General features: G+C 35.2%; 1 protein-coding gene across 2 annotated transcripts in view; it reads left to right on the top strand.

Annotated features, from left to right (window-relative positions):
• Adgrl2 (adhesion G protein-coupled receptor L2) overlaps positions 1-15730 on the top strand; it is a 619253-nt gene that overhangs the window by 28741 nt on the left and 574782 nt on the right. The gene's annotated exons all lie outside the window — the stretch shown is intronic.

Here is a 15730-nt window from a genome sequence, read left to right on the forward strand (position 1 = left end):
TGATCAAGCACTAGAAAAAACAAACAAACAAACAAAAAGACTCCTCTTAATATACAGTCAACAAAAACATTTTATTAGCATCTAGTCTGATGCAAACACTGAGATATTAATTGATAGTACAGGGATCAATGCTTAACTTCGAGCTCACAGTGATAGAAATTAAGTGACTTAATTAAAAATGGATAAAGAATACTCAGGGCTATAAGAAACTCCTTCACAATTTTTGCAGAAGTTACTTTTTCCACCATTCCCCTGGAAATTTAATAACATTATGAATAATTGCACAGCATTCACCATGTGCCAGATAGTGTCCTAAGTAATTTCATAATTTACCCTGAGGAAATATTGCCATCCTTCTTTTTCAGAGAAGGCAACTGAGACAAAGATTGTGTGTAATTCAGACAACCTACAAATTGAACCCAGATATTCTGACTTCAGTGTGCAACCTCCTAACCATGAACATGGTTCAGCAGCTCATCTCTGCTGTCATCTTCTGGCTCTTCAACTGCCATCTTTCCCTTATGTTAAGATTGTTTCTTATTCTCCCATCTCATTATACTGTTCTAATTACTAGAATGCTCTTCTGCCAACTTCCTTGTGGCACTTATTCTTACTCATCCCACAAAACTCAGATCATAGTTCACTTTCTTCCTTGAAACTTCGTCTAATTTAGATGTATTCTCCTCTGTGTTCCCTTAGAGACTTGTGCATATGTGTGCTTATAACGAACACTTTCTGAGCATTGATGAGTGCCAAGTATTAAGGCTTCTCCAGGATGATTTGATTCCATCTTTGCAACATCCTTATAGGAAGGCACCCCACTTCACAGAAAAACATATTGAGACATAGTAATAATTAAGGAATTTTCCTAAGATTAGAATCAATTAATTAATGACTGACAAAGTCAGGATAAAATCAGGACCATCTGATTCCAAATGCCTTGCTCTTAAGTGTGATGATGTATACACACAAAACTACCATCATCATAATGCTTGCTACACTGGGTCTCTGACCTTGGCTATAAGCACCTTCACAGAGCCATGGGGTGTGTTTGATCTTGGATCCCCAGATCTTAACACAGAGCCTGGGAAATCAAAGGAATATGAAATTTTAACTGCTATAAATCTTTCTGCTCCTCATCAGTGTCCTCCTTTTTCTCCTTTAGTCCTTCACCTGATACTCATTTTGTGGTATTTTCCAGGGCTTCAAATCTTATCTTCTCACTCTCACAAGATTCACTGCTGGGGCATTAGCTTCCACCTGTAACGCTTTTGATCCCAAATTCAAATTACCTCTCCTGGCTTGTCTTGGAGTTTGTCTTTCTTTCTACCTCTGTGCTTATTAACCCTTCTGACAGGAAGTCTTTCATTTCTTTGACTTGCAAACTCCAAGTGATTCTTTTGGGTTCAGCTCTTTGGTAAGCTATGTATTTTTTTTATCCCCAATTCTTGGTTTGCACAACTTGTAATTTGTATCATATTCTCATTATGTATGTATGTATGTTTACTGTCTCTCGCGCCACAGGAAACCATCAGAAAGAACTGTGCTGTGTTCATTTTAGTATCACCGTGTCTGTAAGAGCACATCACAAAATGAGTATTCAAAGGATCATTTAGTATATAAATGAATGAGAAATCTGAAGAATGTCTTTTGAGTCCTACTTTATTTTCAAGAAGGTGTTTTAAATCAGGAAGTAATGTGTTAATGTTTTGTCATTTTATAATGCAAGTAATTTGAGGATGTAATAAACAAATGGTACTTCTCTTAAAATATATAAATTTAAAGGAAGGAGATTGATATTTTATTCTGTCTTTTCATGCTTTTGCAATGTGTAATTAACAAAGGGAGGACACATTAACCTTATCACTAAAACACGAGCTTCAGCTTACTGAAGAGTCGGAATCCTTTGCCCAACTCGCGCTTGCTCCAGGTCAGGAGTCTACAACAGTGCTTCTGGTACAGAAGCAATTTCCCCTCTCTACTAGGGTAGCAGGGTCATCTGATTGGACTTTCCATGGTCCTGGCTGAATAGGAAAGGAATTAAATTGCAGTGTCAAAGGAAATTACTCATTCTAAGAAGCATTCACACATTATCTATGGCCAAAACCATCTCTGACACTCATTTATGATTAAAATTAAAAGTAAAAAAAAAAAGAAGAGGCAGTTTGGCAGCACTTCTGTGACAATAAAACTGCAAAGACCAAATTAAATTGATGGCACTGGTCTGTGGCACACCAGATAAGAAAGTGGTTTTCTCCATGGTGTTTTAGAATTTAGAAGCTTACCCAGTGAGGCAGGAGAGGAAATGTGCACCCCAGTGGTCTGTAGAGAAACTCTTTCTAGAACAAAACTTATTTAGGTTGATGCCCAATAAGTTCAAGTTATTTAGATATTCTCTTGTGGGAAGTTGTGTAGGAGCAAAGATCCGTTTAAATCGAAATTTAGTTAGAAGTTTTAAAGGTGAAATCTCCAAAACAAGCTCATTCTTCACATTGTCAATAAGCATGTACAGTTCAATTTAATTTTTTCTTAACCCAAGTCTCCGTAATATATTTCTAACCTTTATACATGTTCTAAGGTAATGGGTGGTTACAATGAATGGTAGAAAAGATAATAATTTCTTGATAATGTGTCCAGGAAATAACAAGGAGTTGAGGTAAAATGTCTGCTTTAAAACATGTTGAAATTATACAGCCTGGTTTAAAAATTGTGCTGAATCCTATGCCTGGGGAGGAGATAAAATTAAAATGTTAGATTTAAAAGGAAACTCAATATTGATTGTTAGGAGCAAAAAAAAAAAAAAAAAAATTAAGGCCATGGCACTATTTTAGTGCCTAGAATAGATGTAGTACCAAAGATAGTTTAAATGAGAAAGGTTTCTGGATTTATTTAAAGACATGTCATCTCTTTGGCCTCTTCACAGAGGGGCAGGCAGAACAAAAACGATTTATCCACTGGGCTATTTGCCTTTTAGAAAACTGTAATTTGTTTCTTATATAGACCTATTTTTATACTTTGATTTTATTGCCTGGTACTTTCACACTTAAAAGAGTTTTTTCCTTTAGATATCGGTTTTCTCAACCTAGTGAACATTTATACCATCCTTCTAGAAGTGGGCTCTTTTCAAGTTTGAAGTGACAGTATACTATTTATTTTATTCTGATTCTTAAGCACTCTAACAGGAGTGATACTTAGGTTACCCTCATGTGATAATATTACTAGATGATTCTGTATTTTCATAAAAAATGCATGTATGGAACTCACTCAGGTTCTGTACATTGATGTATCTATCATGTACCTGTCTGCTAAAACCCATCAACATGAATGGAGACATGAGTCCCAATTATTGAAGTAAAGTCTAGTCTCAGTATTGACTTTAAATCAAAATTTAAACTAAAACAAAATTTTAGATGTTTATATTTTTCTTTAGGAAGAATGAATTCTAACAAAAACTAGTTCTTTCCTGAGAAACAAATAGAAAATGAGTAGCAGTTAATATAGATGCAAATGTGTTCAGCTCAGACTGGGAAACTATCTCTGTGGGTGGAGAAAGACTTTATAAGTCAGAGATTTCCTGAACATTGAATCTGTGAAACAAAGACGGTTTTGACTCAGCTACAGTGCTAGAATTATAATATACCAGATATATGTATTTAAGAATAGATAACCATCTTAATAACCAAAATTCCTTTATCATTTGTTTCTTTGATAATATTTTATTGTTTAAATTATATATATATATTTTTTAGTTGTTGATGGATTTTTATTTTATTCATTTATTTATATGCAGTACTAAGAATTGAACCCAGTGCTTCACACATGCTAGGCAAGCACTCTACCACAGAGTCACAACCCTAGCCCCATGAAATTATTATTTTTAATGCCCAAGTTAATTTACTAAAAAGAAAGAAAGAAAAAAGAAAAGAAAAAATGACTTATGTTTGTTAGTTTTAGATCAGATATTAAGAGCCCATAGAAATTATGGACTATATTATAGGTAACCATGTGAAGAGTTGTTGGCGATCACAACAAATACTGAAGAATTGGAGTTCACAAATTGATCAAAAACCAAAATTAAGTCGCTATTCTGATTTCATCATACAACTTTTGATAACTTTGTTTTTCAACTTATTAGTGCCTAGCCACAGCTATCTTCCTTTAACAACAAATTAGTGATTATAAACTGCGTATACAATTTTTAAAAAGTTTAAAAGGCAGTGAAAGATTAACACAAGATTCGGGACTGTGATTTTCTCATGTCTTAGCTTACATTGTTATAATAAAAGGCAGGTGAGGAAACGTGCACCCCAGTGGTCTGTATAGAAACTCTTTCTAGCCTAAACAAAAGAGGTTTGTTTTTCACCATTCTGGAAGCTGGGAAGTCCAAGACTAAGGTGTGGGAAGATTCAGTTCTTGGTGAGGACCACTTTCCAAAGCACATGACTGTCTTCTCATGTGTAGTACATGAGAGAGAGAGAGAGAGAGACAGAGAGCTCTGGCCTTCTTCTGATAGGGTCACTAAATGCCACCATGGATGCACCTCATCTAAAACCTGATCACCTCCTAAAGGCTCTACCTCCTAATTCCATCACATTGGGGTTAGGGCTTTGATATATAAATTTTAAGAAGACACATACACCCAGACCAAAACACCTCCAGTGAAGAATAGCTACATGAGAGCTTAGGACAGTGAAACACAAGAAAATAATTTATTGTGTAATTTTGAGAGTTAGAATAGGCTGATAATATTACAACAAAAACCTTAAAAGTATAAATGGGGATCATGTACAGATCAATAATAGCAGTGGGAGTGAACCCTGATTTATGATTAATAGAATTTCGTATGCCTGTGGGGGGTTGGAACGGAGGAGAAAAAGAAGAGAAGGAAGAAATAAAAGTTTACCATATTAAGAAATGCAAATATTCAAATGAGACATCGTCTGATTTAGAAAAGGATATTATTCAGTCTTCATATTTCAGCTTAGGCAGCCTTTGCCAACTAATCTCCAATTAATTTCCAGACTATATTGTATATTTTGTCTTATAACTTCACTGAGTATTTGTAATTGTTAATTTTTTCTGATATGTTAATTATATAACAAAATTTAAGTATGAATTCTGACACTGCAATAACATTTTGTGCAAAAATTGAATTGTGTCTGAATCAAATAAGTAAAACTGGAGCAATTCAAAATAAAGATCAACAAACATAGCCTTTAAATTCTCAAAAATCATAAAGCAATTGTTATACATGAAATAATTACTTTTGAAGCATCCTAATTCACTGTGAAGATCATGTAATTAGTGATTTTCTTCCCAAAACACTCTGTTCTGTATCAAAGAGCTAAATGCTCGTTTTCTCATTTAAAAGATCATTTTCCTTGCATATAAAAATTTTCCCCAAAATGTAAAATTAATTATGTTTTGGGTTTTAGGTTTTAATTTGCCTTAATAGGATTTGTCATTTTATTCTTTAAAAATAAAATGGTTTACTTTTTTGTTTTGTTTTGTTTTGCTAAAAAGGGCCAATGTAAAATTTGCAGGTATATTAGCCATATAACTGTATAACTTTTTTTTTTTTTTTTTTACATGTGGTTGCCTAAAACAACTATAAACACTCCTTTATGTCTCACAGTTTTAATGGGTCAGAAAATTGGCAGTGGCTTAGCTGGGCCCTTCTGGCTGGAGTGGGGGGAATGTGAGTTTGCGGGCAAGACATCAGGCAGGATTATAGTCATTAATGCATTGACTGGTTGACAGTGTTCTTACATAGGTAAAGGCTCACATAACTTCACAAGAAAATTCCCAAATTGTTAGAAATTTTGCAGGATAGTTGTTAAACATACCATTATTAAAAATTAAATGACATAAACTCATAATAAGCTATATTAAAAGTAAAAGTAATAAGAATTCAAAACTAACTACTTTTTAATAATTTTACTATGTTTTCCTACAATGTAGGCTTTTGAGCTCATTTGCATCTTTTGTGTCTATGTGAGGAACGTTATGTAGAGTGGAGAACTACCAGATATCTATTGATAACTCTATCTCCTGAAACATCGTATGGGTAGATTAAAATTGTCCCTGCTGTGAAAATTTATAAAACAGAAATGGGGAAATGCTACAAATCACTCTATTTATCATTTTTTTAATTGTATAGACTCAAGAATTATGCACAAGATTTTAATAATACAGATTGCATTTTAAAATGTATTTTGTGGGCTTGGGATATAGCTCAGTTGGTAGAGTACTTGCCTTGCATGCACAAATCCCTGTGTTTGAACTGCAGCACCACCAAAAAATAATAATAATAATAATTTTCCATAGATGTTACAGCATGTCAACAGCATTTTTAAAACTATAGCATTTTTTAAAATACCAGAAAAACTATTCTGGTATTCAAAAACCACTTTCTAATTCAGCTAAGAAGTCATTCATTCTACTGATAAACCAAAGTGCCAGCACAAGCCTTCATTTTTCACCTCTGTCTCATTTGCTAAGGTAAACAAAAATAATATTAACCAGCATTCATGTAAGAGCTGCATTTGTTCATCAGTGACTGACTTTTTGCTACATTGACTAGTAATCAAGCACTTATTCAAAATATGACTTTATGCTAGCAATTAATTATAAATACCACTCATGAATTTTGAAAGAAATAGGAAGTTACACTGAGAGTAGGCATATGGAATTTATAATAAAGACTATTGAATATGTTATTATAATTGGTAAATGCTACATATTCTTCATTAGAAACATTGTATTTGGATTCCCCCTGAGTGTGAATGACCCAAGAGAGAAAGAACCGGATAGAAACTATAGACGTTTCATGGCTTGGTCTCAGTGCTCAATGTCTTTTTCTTTCCTGAAACAAATCTAATTCTAGGGCAGTTCTTAATGAATAGTTAGATAGATGCAAGTCACTAAGACTGGCCATGCTCAAGTGCTCCCTTCTTTCTGTCTCTCCACTCTGTCCCTCTCTTATCCAAGGTGATACATTTCAAAAACAAATACCAGTGTTTTATTGATAGCACATCATTTTTTTAAACATCCACTGTTTTGAAAGCCATGCATTCTGCTACATTGTCTCTTCCATTCCTGTCCCCACAAAATGCCCTCCTAGAAGTAATTGGAAGATTAATCTTTACTTGTGGTTACTTTTGCTAAAAAGTTGGAAAGAAGTAATAATTATCCATTAATACCAGAATGAAAAATACAAATATAGAGTTGTTGTCTCTTTATGAATATTAGTGCCATTTAATCTACACAGCACCTAGAAAACTCAGTTGAACTCTCCTAGAGTTATAATTATCCCATAAAAAAAATCAGGAGAGAGAGGTAGTAAAAGGAAAGAAGGAGAAAAGGAAGGAAAGAAGGAAGGAAGAGAGGAAGGACTCTTTTATATAAACATAAAATTTAAATGTTTTTCTTTATATTATAAACTTTGTTAGTAAAAATCTAGATATTCAATTGAGATTATGAAGTTTGAAATATGCATTATATATTCTATTCACTTACTTACCTGAGTACCACTTCAAAAGATTTGAGCTTTTGTTAGAACTATTCTTGGATTCTGAATTTTATGAATAAATAATTTTTTTATATTTCTAGCCTCTATTGTTTCACATTTTATTTTCTGTGACAAGATATAATACAGCAATAGTAATACTTTGCTTTTTCATAACAGTCTCCACAGAAAGTTTATAAAAGTATTGTCTGTTAACCTAAAGCTAAATCACATGCTGAGAAATATGACAGGTATTCAGAGGGAGGGAGTGTGAGTTAAAAGGAGATGGAGAGGGGAGCAATCACATTGGGAATACAAGGCTTACTACAGAGGCTTGAAAAATATTTGCAAAATGAAAGTTATCCATCATGCTTATGTAGAAATAGGTCATAGTCCCATTTTTGCAGTTGTCATAATCTTTTTGGCTAATGTAAATACCCCCTCCACATCTCTGGAACTGTAATCTCATAATCAAGAAGGACAATTTGGCAACCCATCTTTAATTCAAGAATATGATCTTTAGTCAAACTATACATTCTCCACATACCAAATTATATCACAGCAGCATTAAGAGACAGCTATGGACTGAATAGTGTTTTCTCCAAATTCTGTTAAAGCCCTAAGCCCCTATGTGACTGTATCTGGACATAGCATCTTTAGGAGGTAATTAAGATTAAATTAGCTCAATAAGTACCAGGTCCTAATCCAATAGGGCTGTGGCCCTACTCTTTGTTTGTAGAGAAAGATTTAAGATTCCTCTCTCTCTCTCTCTCTCTCCCCTACACACACACACACCTCTCTTTTTTTCCCACTCTGTCATGTGAGGGTGTAGCAAGAAGGTAGCCATCTATAAATCAAAAAGAGGGCTTATAGATGATGATTTATTCTCAGATAAAGAGCAAAAACTAAACTAGCCAGCAACTTGATCTTAGACCTCCCAGCGTCTAAGACTGTGGGAAATAAATTTCTGTTTAAATCACCCAGTCTTTGGCATTTTGTTATGACCACCTGACCTAAATAATGCAGATGTTGGTACCAATGTGGAAGTGCTTTTGGAACTGGTGATGGGCAGAGGCTGGAAGTATTTTAAGGTCCATGCTATAACAACACTAGATTTCTCTGAAGGGACTAGAAATATGGACATCAGCAGGAATTCCAGTTAGGGATCACAAGGAAAACCAATGAGAACACTTCCACCTTGCTAGAGAATACATAAACAATACATAAACAAACAGACTGCTAGTCAGAAATATGTACACTAAAACCATTCTGATAAGGCTTAAGATGGAAATGAGGAATAATTATTGGAAATGAAATGGAATGTGATAGTTGTTATAAAGTAAACACTGAATTGTGTTCTGGTGTTTTATGGAAGGCAGAATTCGCAAGCATAAAAATTAGATAATTAGCAGAACTTTCTAAGCAAAGTATTAATACAGCTTAGGCCTTCGTTACTTCTAGTAAAATGTGTGCACAAAGACCTTTTTGATGAAGAAATTATTAAGCAAAAGGAATCTGGACTTGGGAATTGGGAAAATTCTTCATATTGCAAAAAGAAAAAAATGAGAAAGCTTATTCTAAAGACAACACTAAGAGGATGACTGAGCATCCATTTGATGAAAAGATCCTGGGTGCATCTCATAGACAGCAGAAATGAGGAAGAAGTGGAATTATACCAGCAGAGTTCCTACCAGTTTGCATTAATGGGGCAGAAAAGCTCAATGAATGAAAGTGGACGGTTGAAATTCTTGAGGTCTCCAGGACCAGAACTTCTTGAGTTTTCCAGATTGCTCATTTTTGAATATGCACTCTTCTTCATGGAAAGGGAAGGATGACCCTGAAGGTGGTCCACAGATCATCGGGGCTGCCATTCTTACCCAAGGTCCAGGGGTGAGGCTGCTTCCTCCTCTGACTCAGGGCCCCCAGTGGTCACCATAGATGCCAAGTGAGTGGGCCAGGGCAGAAGAGGCAGGGTTGCCCTGCAGGGCCTTGGGTGTGATGCTGCCTTCCTAGTGGGCTGGCAACTACAGCACCAAATCAAAGAGGAGTCTTAGGAGCTAATAAATCTTACCTTCCTCTGTAGATAAGATTGTAAAACATACCTTCTGCATCATGTGCATAAGCACACACATGTGTGCAAGCACAAGCACGCATCTGGTTTAATTCAGATGTTTCTGGTGTTTGGACACAAGATCATGATGAAAACACCCTCTGGAATTGTGGTTTCCCATTAGCACCATGCAGAATCTAACTTCTGAAAAGTAGTCTGCCTATATCTGCTCCATTATTTTGACCATCAATGGTACAATTAGTATTTTAGGAGGTGTGGGTGGCATTGGCTGTGAGATAGTCAAAGAAAAAAAATTAATTAAAAGCTTGGAATGATTTGCCTGAGCCTGGCTGAAAGAAACATGAATTTAGCTGCAAATTCTTGAATCTGAGAGCCAGATTTTAGAAATTTTCAAAAACAAAACAAAACCCAAGAATAAACAGCAATAGCAACAAAAGAGAGAGAGATCTCACAATGAGTCGCTTTCAAAGATTACTCTCCCTTGCTGTCATTTAAAAATAAAAGTGTTTTAAAATTAGGACATTATGAAATATGAGATGGCCCGAGCAAGCCTTTCCAGTGTAATACTGGGAAATAGTAAACTATTATATTATATAAAACAACCATCTGAGCAGAAATGATAATTAAAGTAATGCATCTGTATGTTTCATTGATTTATGAATTTGTTTAATGATTCTTGTTCAGAGTAGCAAAAGCTATTATGCATTCACTGATTTTAAGAGACAATATATAACTGCATGACCTTTTGCTGCACCAAAGGAAGTGATACTATGAGAGATTCAAATGGTCACACTGATTTTTGATTACACTTTAAACCATATTTTTTTTTCTTCATTGAAAAAAGTTTTATGATTGTATATTCATAACTATTGATTGTTTTGGAAAGATTCATGGCACCCAAACGAAATTACCTCCCCAGAGCTAGAGTTAGACTTAAATCAATGCAAGCAAAGCCATTAACTGTGGTGGGAATCTTGGCTCCAGGCCCCTCCACAGGCCTCATTCCACAGTCACTGAAGAAGTATCTGCCTGTAACCAGGTGCTGCCAGACAAATGCTAAGTGATGTGTGGTCATTCTTATCAGGGAACTTTGTTTACATGGTGTTCAGTCACAAGTTGATCTTTCTATTCATGTTGTCTTGTGGTATAAACTTCCTTGTTTGTTTTCATTTTGTTTGAACCAGGAAGCCAGTAAACCTTAACAAACAGGCTAACCTGAGAAGGAAAAAAAAAAGAAGAACTTAAGACCAAGTGATGATAGGAATGGCAGTCATGTCAAAACGTTACTAATCCTCTGAATTTTGAACTCTTTAAAAGCTTCTTTATGCCCACCCCCCTGACTTCCACCTGGCACCAGTCTCTCCAAAAATTCAAAGAAAGAGATGTTAAAAAGAGAACTTGTTTTGCAAACTGCATGTGTGCCTGGGTGTGTGCACCCACACATGCACACACAGCCCAGCATTCACTCACTGGGCTCAGTAAACCCAAGCATTCTCTCATCATCATGTCCATGCTTGACTGGAAACAGCTATAAGAAAAAAAAAAAAAAAAAATATATATATATATATATATATATATATATATGAACAGCCAATTTGCCATATCAGATCAGAAAACACATTTATCTATTTCTGTTCTTTGCCTCTGGGAGTGACCAGTTTCTGATGCTTCATAGGAAGATAGGAGAAAAAAAAAATCGAACAAAAGGAAAAATATTTCCTTCAAATATGCTTTAGACATTCATTCCCCAATCAGAAAAGCACCTTGCAATAGTCAAATCTTGTGGGCTTTTAACTTTTTTTTTTCCTCCCTTGAAGTTTCTCAATTTATATCAAAATTAAAATAATTACCACAAGTGCCATTTGAGTATTCCATGAAAAATTTTGGCAACCTTACAATTTATTGCACACCTTTCTTTCATCCCTCATTTTGGGATTTACCTCTGTTGAAAAGTCACTTCTGATTTTAGCAATGAATTTTTTTAAGGGAAAAGGCAACCGAAAAATACTGTATGACAAATAACTTTGATTTCATTAGTGCATGGTTATAACTATACCACATCACTTCATCTTAGGATGCATTTTATTAAAACGATACAGTGATTCATCTTATCTGACAATGTTCTAACAATAATAACTGTGCTTATTGTTATGACAAAATTACACAGGATAGTGTACGCTGAGGTTTGCGATAGAGTCAAGTGAAAATTGGTAAAATATCTTTATCCTATAGACCAAGATTAAACTGAACATTTACGAATTTTAATAACAAGAATCCAAAATCATTTGGGGAGCAAATAAAAAGAATTGCTAAGATTTTTATCTAAAGAACAATCAGTGAAGAAATCAATGTAATGACATTAGATGTTAAAGAGAAATCAGATGAAAAGATTTGAAGATTGAATTCCTGGGTTGGGAGTATTGTAAAGCACTTGGCCTGGCTTTAGAACCTCCTGGGTTCTAGCCTCAACTCTGAAAAAAAACTAATGAATTCCTTTCATAGCTTATGGAATAGTTTGTACTTCATTAACCAAATGTGGGGGCCATATTGCCTAGAAATCATAGAATGACAATATATCCAAATAAGTTCTTTTAGCAGTAAAACTGAATGACAGTAAAGGAATGTTATTATATTTGATAACCTTTCTGCTTCATGTTGTAATTTTTAATTTTTCATCTTTTTACATGTGGGCATTTTGTACATCTGACTCTGTCACTTCCGTGTGATAGAGCATTGGACAATAAGATTACATGCTGACTTTGTAGCAATAACTTGGGTTTGATATCAGCACATCTCTGATTATGAAGAGAAGTTTTATTCATTTTTATTGACTTACAACTCAAAGGGATGGTTCTAAATAAACAATGCCGATTGTGTTTTCATTGATTTTCATGAATAACTCCAGAGTTACAAAATAAAAAATATTTAAAATCTGGAACATATTTCCTACTAGATTATGACAGTTTAAAACTTGGTCAATATTTGACCCCAAATTATTTGACAATGTCCCCTTAAGCCTTTTAAGGGTCACTTAACATTTCCCCTACAAATCTTGACTTTCAGAGGTTTAATGTTTGACCGTTTAAAGCTGCAGAAGTCTGGAACTTATACAAGTTGTCAGCCAGATGTTTTTTATTTATTTACGTGAGGTTTGTTTTTAATCCTCTTTTCTCTTTTACTGTTTTACTAGAAGTGTTTTAAACTGCTAATAACTACCAAAGCACACAAAAACTAAAGGCTTTAATCTTTCTTTCTTTCTTTCTTTCTTTCTTTCTTTCTTTCTTTCTTTCTTTCTTTCTTTCTTTCTTTCTTTCTTTCTTTCGTTCTTTCTTCATCAGGACTATAAATACTTTCATTTCCAAATACAATGTATAGGGATTCCATTTATTCCCCACCCCATGACAAAAGTAAGTCAAGAGAATTCCAGAATCTTTTACACGTATTATGATAAGGGTGATAAGTAAGAAAAAATTTCAAAGTCCAATGGGAAGTGGAAAGCTGGAAATACTAAAGCAAACTGAAGAAATTCTATTGAATGGACAAGTTATTTATCAAATGTATAAAGAAAAATTGAACGAGATTAATTGTGTAGAAGTCCTTGATGTCTTTTACCCAGCACGTAAAACTAGCAAGTAGGTGGAAGGAGGTTTGAATCTTAAAGGGAAGGTGCTGAATATTCAGAATCAAGTTCAAATTAAATAATGTTTTTAGTGCTTACACTTTCTGTCAAAAAAGTATTCCTGTTACTGACTGACTGTACTTGCTTTGTAAGAACCTGAATGACTACATAGGTGACAAAGTTATAAACCCCTTCAAAAAACTGACAAGTGTCTAAGTCAGTTTAAAAAGATTAAGAGTGGCTCCCTTGTTCTAAAATTATACAAAAGTGCCATTTCACTTTTCAAGCAATTTGAAAGCCATTCATTTTGGTGGCAGGTAGCCAAAACACAAAAGCCAGAGAACAGCAGCAGAGATGTCATACAGGCATACACACATGTTTTCCAAAGACTTGTGCTGCTTCCAGCCTCAAGGAGACAGCCTCAATAGGTTGCATAGACAAAAGAGTCACAGCCAAGATCCAACTAGGTATACACGTGTGCTTTCTGGGTTCCAGCTCACCCTGATTCACCCTCGCCGACTGCCATTTGCGAACTCTACTCCTAAGCCTGGAAGCAAAAATTAAAATGCTGCTAGCCACAGCAGAATTTTTATCATCCCAAGTATCTGATGGACAATGGACATTTGGGTGAGCCATACCCAAGTTTTAATTGCTAAGTTCTTCTTGCAGTTACTGGACCTCTATTGCCTCAATTAGAATGACACAAAACCTGGCAACACACATGTAAGTAATACTCTCTCTCCTCCCCATCCAATACATTTAAAATATAACTTGGCATAATCACTTTAATTCTAGCTGTAAAAAAAAAAAAGAAAGAAAGAAAAAAAAAGGAAATAGTATAAGGTCTAGTTAAGTCTTAGGTCAAGGTGGATGCTAGTTCTGGGTTGCTTCAGGAAGCTTCTGGAAGCTTCACAAATGAGATGACATTGACATTTGTCTTTAAGAAATACAGAAATCAGAAGACAAGCAAGAAAGTCTTGCAAAATGGAAAATTCTGTTGTCCCTCAAAGGTCTACTTTAAATTCCTTAAGTCAATGGTGATTAAATAGGGGTTAGTGTATCACCTCTCAACTACAGGTATGCCTGGTGAGAGAGGAAAGCAGTGTTAAGCCTCCTGGGTGAAACTTACACTGTCTAGCTCATTGCCATTCCTTCAGTCATCTAGACACTTCCAGGGTAGAAAGGAAAAATACACCTAAACAACTGAATGGAGTTAAAGCAGCAGCAGTGGAAATAAATGAAAGAGTGTTTAAATTTGACTGGTCAAGAGGAGAGAAGCTTCACAAATGAGATGACATTGGCATTTGTCTTTAAGAAATACAAGTGGGGGCAAGGAGGCTAACTCAGTGGTATAGTTCCTCCCCAGCTGATTAACTGGTTAAAATCAGAACAGTAAATGGCACTTAAACCATGGCTATATCACAAATACCATGTTGCTCCCTTCTTATTTTCCAGAAAGTTTCCAAAAGTAATAAAATAGATTTCAGGAAAAGCAATTGTATAGAAAAAAATATGTGTGCCAGACACTCCGTTCTCTCTCTCTCTCTCTCTCTCTCTCTCTCTCTCTCTCTCTCTGTAAAACTCTTTGCTACTTACTATTACAGCAAACAGGCTTTTTTTTTTCTGTGCTTTAATAAATCCCAATTTTCATAGTTTTTATGTCTAGGCATTTCGAGTTCAAGTTCTATTTGGCTGAAATCTAGCATACAGCTCCCAGGCATTTGCAGACATACACACAGGCAGTAACACACACATACACTCACACATTCTTGTAAACCTGTTGGGATTAATAGCACAGAAAGTAAATTACCAAATGCTTCAAGTGCCTACTTGGATAAGATAAAAGTGAAGAGGTAGAGTTGTCCACAAAAGGGAACATAATGTCTGCTGGCTTTTGGAAGAGAAAGTATCAGAGTATAAGAAGTGTAGTGTGCTACGGCTACATGCAGAACCCAGCCTGGGAAGACGGAGAGGTGATTAGAAGCAGGTTCACCCTGGGCCTGCAGCTTTCCCCACTCCCACACACAGAGCAGCTTCTGAATTCCCACAGGTGATCTGTGGGCAACAAGGGCCTCTTTTTATCTGCCATTATCAGATGAATGGTGACCTACTCCCTTTCAGTCTGACCTTGTCACTATCTCTGTAACCTCTGGATTAGACCAATGCTATGAGTTTCATACTGATAACATTGACAACTGCCTAAGAGCCTCATCTTGTGCCGAATTAAGAAGAATACTTTCTTTCTGTCCATGTTACCTATTTTCCTTTCTTGGTAAGATTCGTTTTATCTTGGGTAGAATATGAATATTGTTTGCTTTAGGAACCCTAACCAAATTGACATGAAATTGTTCTACTGGGTAATGAATTGCCAGTGGGCAGAAATAAAAGGATCTGAGATAGCTGTGTAGGACAATCCTCAAATGCTTCCCTCACTCCCACCCCTACTATTTATACAATTGTGCTCCTCAATTAGATTTAAAATGAACTAAGGGAAATGGTGTCATTTCCAACAGGAATGTTAAAAAATTAAAGA

The sequence above is a fragment of the Ictidomys tridecemlineatus genome, chromosome 11 (genome assembly GCF_052094955.1).
Source record: "Ictidomys tridecemlineatus isolate mIctTri1 chromosome 11, mIctTri1.hap1, whole genome shotgun sequence".
NCBI lineage: Eukaryota > Metazoa > Chordata > Mammalia > Rodentia > Sciuridae > Ictidomys > Ictidomys tridecemlineatus.